The sequence below is a fragment of the Haemaphysalis longicornis genome, unplaced genomic scaffold, assembly GCF_048455015.1.
Source record: "Haemaphysalis longicornis isolate Haplotype H1 unplaced genomic scaffold, Haemaphysalis longicornis Haplotype H1 scaffold_5, whole genome shotgun sequence".
Classification (NCBI taxonomy): domain Eukaryota; kingdom Metazoa; phylum Arthropoda; class Arachnida; order Ixodida; family Ixodidae; genus Haemaphysalis; species Haemaphysalis longicornis.
The window spans coordinates 88731999-88737358 of NW_027526385.1; the positions used below are offsets into that span (position 1 = coordinate 88731999).

General features: G+C 44.2%; 1 non-coding gene across 1 annotated transcript; it reads left to right on the forward strand.

Annotated features, from left to right (window-relative positions):
• Positions 1-286: 286 nt before the first annotated feature.
• Positions 287-358, forward strand: Trnat-ugu (transfer RNA threonine (anticodon UGU)). Its single transcript has one exon. It is a non-coding gene; the product is annotated as a tRNA-Thr (tRNA).
• Positions 359-5360: the final 5002 nt, after the last annotated feature.

Here is a 5360-nt window from a genome sequence, read left to right on the forward strand (position 1 = left end):
TTCACATTCTCCCCCTCGGGGAAATGCGGGGGAATTTTTTCACTACGGTTAATGAAGTAAACATTTTTTTTAATATACAGAAGAAAGAAAGAAAGAAAAACACGCGCCCAGAGTGGGGTGCGAACCCACGCTCATGACAGGCTGTAGGCGTTTGAGTCACGCCCCGGGAGTTGAAAAGAAGGTCCCCTTCTCCCCGTGTAGTCAGAGTGGCGCTGGCTACCACCCTCAAGCGTCAGATGCACTTCTAGTAAATATAAATACCCAGAAAGTGAAGGAGAACCCAGTCGCCCAGATAGCCGAATTGGTAAGGCGTTCGACATGTAATCGAAAGGCGTGGGTTCGGTCCCCACTCTGGGCGCGTGTTTTTCTTTCTTTCTTTCTTCTGTATATTTAAAAAAAATGTTTACTTCATTAACCGTAGTGAAAAAGAAAAGAGCCTAAGCACACCCCTATGCCTCCTTTGGTGTTGTAGACTGCTGACCTATCTTTCTGTATATATATATTTATTTATATTTATGTGTATATATATATATATATATATATATATATATATGCTTGATTTATCAGGGTAGGGTTTTTGTGTGTTCACATTATTTTACAGTGCTCAACCAAAAATTCTGTGCCCCCCCCCCCTTTTGTTTATTCTTAACCCGCAAAGTAACATTTGTTTAGGAGAATATACAACAACACAGCTTCTTTCACTGAAACTGCGTTCAGTTTCTCTACCAAACCATGGCTTTCGTCGTACCAGTATTTCGAGCTAAACGAAAGCAATAAGATGAAACTCTCCGGAAATGCTCATTGGCTAAGTCATCGTGCGGCTGGGCCCAAGCACACGGTTTCAATCCCGACCGTGGATGGCGTTTTTCGGGTTAAGACGAATAGCAAAAACTTAGTAGTGGCTTAGCTCTGCTATGCCAGTATATACGTAGCGTGAGCTAGGGTTCAGCAATCGAGTCCAGTCCAGTCCAGTCCAGTCCAGTCCATTCAGTCTAATCCAGTCCAGCCCAGTCCAGTGCAGTCACTGCTCCTCGGGAATGCTCAGCACGGCTCTTCACGTGCCACGCGAAACGGCTATCAAGCGGCTCCGGTGCAGCGTCTGCCCTGGCTACTGCGCAATTCAGGCGCACACCTGGGAACGCGCCGGCGCCAGTGTGTCTGCTGCGGCTATGGCGCAACACAATCCAACACAATCAACTTTAATCCAATCCAATCCAATCTAAGCCAACCCAAGCCAAGCCAACCCAAGCCAATTCAATCCAATGTCCCTCGCCCTTGCGTGCAACGGCCCTTCACTGCACATGCCAAGCTGCTCAACCTCGCGCAGTGTAGCTTACGCTGCAAAACGCCCGTCGGTCGGTGCACGTAGTTCCCCAGGTGGTCACAAATATTCCGAACTAATCCACTACGGTTCCCGTTATAACCCAGGGGCTCTTCAACGCGTTAGACTCCGAAAACTCGAACTTTTCTAAAAAATGTCTTGACGGCGGCGCATAAAAAAAAGATGTGCTTGAAGTTTATCGCTGCTTCCGGGCAGTTCATCACCAACCTCATACACATTGTATGTAGCACGAACGTGTTTCGCTAAGTTTGCGTGCCTTCCGGCATTCCGAGGCAACCAGCGCTCAATCGATTTTACCGTAAAGCCTGTTTTGGCTATTGTTTACGAATCACGGAGATTAACGAGATTTTCATACCTTGACAGGATAGCCCCTGATGCATAAAGTACAGAAAACGCCGGAGCCGTTCATTGTTCAAATTGATCACGCTCCCCGCTACCGATGCACGAAAACGTTTACAAAGTTGGGCGCTTTTATATCGTCGAACGCCACGCGCTACGCCCCGCAGGCCAGAACTTAAACTCGCTACCGTCGTTTCCCAACAATAGCTTAATGTTGCGCGCTAAACTGCTCTGCGCTCTTAAGCGGCACACTCTCCAGGTAGCATCTCGTTAACGCTTTCCTGGACGGCAACAGTTGCTTCCGTGCAAACTCCGGCCGCTTGCCATTTTCTTGTGTAATTTTTTTTTCTTGTATGATTAACAATTTTGCATAACACTTTCCGCTCCAGTAACCGTGTGCGGTCCTCTCACCCAATGGCCTTCTATTTTTCCCGCGTCTGAAGTCTGTTCTAAACTCCAGCCCTCTCGTAACGAGCTGCGAATTCTCCCGTCTATTTCAGGGCTGATATTTTTGTAGGCACCCTTCACCTGTTCGATCACGCAAGTTTTCCAATACCCGGGCCGTGCTTCGACTAACCCCGCTCCAGACCTAAAAATAGCGTCCCGCCTACTTTGGTTGCGCACATACCTTGCCTCTTTCCGCCGCCTCTCTTTTGCATTAAATATGGTCTCAACTGTCCCTTTTCCGTGGTAACGCCCGTTTCACAAAAACCTTCAAGGCTACAAGTGTTCATATATGCGTGATTTCTTTTTTTTTTTTTTTTGCGGTGGAGTCTTTTTCGTTAACCTTATGTCAGAAGACCAGAGCAGGCTCAAACTGCAGGACGCAAAATGGAAAGGGCAGCTCTAAAACCATTGCTCGCGTTTTAAAGGAAGAAGCCATGTTTTTTGAACGCGGTTGTTTTTTAGTGGCGGTCAGGTTTTTAGAACCTCGCATTGCTACCACTTGTTTTTTTTCAGTCGAACAACTTCTACTAATTCACAACAGCGAAAACCACCAACTGGTAATTATTCCGCGATATCAATATGCAAGCTCCTCTTGTTTTTGCGAATGCAGGTGCCTTCACACGGGCTCAGGTGCGCAAACTGTTTGAAGAATAGCTCTTTTTCGCCAAGTTACGCGAACTTTTATACCGAAACAGTGCGATTACTACTTCCGCATGGTGCGATATTTCTCGTTTTCTTTATGCTACTTGTTTGCTTCTGATAGGGAGTAATTGGATCCGTCTATTTTTAAAAACATAAAGTGCAAAAGACACCCTCTTTGCATGTCTCACCGTACAGGTTTCCGGTATTCACAGAGCGTTTCAATCTGTGTGTTCTATAAAAAGATTTGAATATCAGGGGCCTAACTTGCTTCAATCCGACGTTCTCTTACTTTTTCTACCAGCTCCCGCATACACGAGTTGGGCCCTGTCTTGTCTGCTTGCTTGGGCGAGGCTGTACTCTTGTCGCTAAATTCTAGAAGAGTTTAAGGCGAGGCGCAAACAAAATCTGTCAATTTCTTTTACAGAGAGCCCTTTGGTTTTTTTTGAATTAAAATGCCGTAAGTGCAGAAATAATAGCATACAGAAGACGTTACATCCCTCTTCAAGCGCAAGCAAACGGAGGAAAAAAACCGGTGACCGAAGGGAAACGCCAAATAAAATACAAACTCTCTCTCTCTCTCTCTATGTATATATATATATATATATATATATATATATATATATATATATATATATATATATATATATACCGACCTATCTTTCTATATATATATATATATATATATATATATATATATATAGCGAATCAGAATAGGAAATGAGGGGCTCGTTGAAACAAGACAGAAATAAGGGTTGGTGGTCAAGAAATCCTTGGAAAGCTAAGGGGAGGATATGGTAGATCATTGATACAGATAAAATGCCCGCCAGGTGGGATCCGAACCCACGACCTCCAGAGTACCGGTCTGGTGTGCGATAGCCACTACGCTACTGGGGGGGCTATTTTTCCCCTCCACTTTCTGGTGTATTTATGTCAACGTAATTTCTTCCTGTGCTTTTTTCTATCATTTTTTTCACACACGTATATATATATATATATATATATATATATATATATATATATATATATATATATATATATATATATATATATATATATATAGGGAATCCGAATAGGAAATGAGGGGCTAGTAGAAAGAACACAGAAATAAGGGTTGGGAGCAAAGAAAACCTCGGAAAGCAAAGGGGAGGTTGTGGTAGGTCATTGAAGCAGATAAAGAATTTGAAAAGAAAGAAAGAAAGCGGAGAAAGAAAGCTTTCTGTCTTTCCAAATTCTTTATCTGTTTCAATGGCCTACCACAACCTCCCCTTTGCTTTCCGTGGTTTTCTTGGCTGCCAACCCTTATTTCTGTATATATATATATATATATATATATATATATATATATATATATATATATATATATATATATATATATATATGTTTGTAATTTTTTCTAGGGTGCAGCTCGTTTACTGTTGACAACTCGTGCTCACTTTAGAAACATCCAACCCGCGTCGTGTTCCAGTCATCATCCGATCAGAATTGTGACCGCCGCAGAGGCGGCCCCTTGACATTCTTTCAAGTGATAATTTCCCCGACCCTGTTAACACGTTCGGCGAGACTGACCAATTAGAAATAATTGATTGTAGGGTTTAACGTCCTAACGCAACGCAGGCGATCAGGCACGCTGTAGTGTAGGGTTCCGGAATAATTTTGACCACCTGGGGATCTTTAGCGTGCGCCAAAATCTCGTACACACGGGCGTTTTTGCTTTTCGCCTCCATCAGAAAAGCGGCCACCGCGGCCGGGATTCGAACCCGTGTCCTCGTGCTCAGAAGCGCACCAATTAGAAATAAAAGCCTCTAACCCAGTGGTTCTGCCGTTAATATGAGCTGCAGGCCAGTGTTTCCTCCGGCAAGCACAAATGCGGCCTTATAATGTAGCACGAACGGAGCAGTCGTGCGCTTACCACTGATTAGGCGCGGCTTTGTTCCGTCACTGCAAGCTGCCTTAGGGGACGATCACGTTACTTTGTGTGAGGAGAGGTGCTTTGTCATGACAATAAGTGGCTTTGTTCCTGATGTGGGCGCCTTTGTGCTTTGACATTCTCACAATGCTGGCACAAGTCTACACTTGCAGATGTCTGCATATTTCTCAGCAAACTGTGAGCGCGTGGAATAAACCAATTTGCATAATCGCATTGTTTAGACGCTACGCATTACCGCAAAATTTAATTATTCCAGGCCCCCAGAACAAAAAAATGCGAAAAGCTGAATACGTGCTACCTGTTTTCTGAAGAAGCTGAACAGTGTCCCCCTCTACACCTCGTCGTTATGAAGAGTACAGTAAAACCTCGTCAACCGTACCTGACGGAGACGCGAAGACATTACATACTAATTGGCCCTATGGCTGATCCGGATGCGTTAGGTTAAAGGGAAACTGAGTCGAGGATTCGGCTTAACTGCGGATAAAAAGAAACTACAGCTTATGCGGGTACGGTTTAACGAGATTCCACTTTATTTGAAAATGCCGGCGCGTCTTAAAATATCACGATGCCTTTGCCGACCAGTCTGAGAACGCATGCTTTCTGTGTTATTTTTTCCACACTTCTTTGCGCATCTCAGCGTAAAGATTTCGGAAGCTGCCCAAT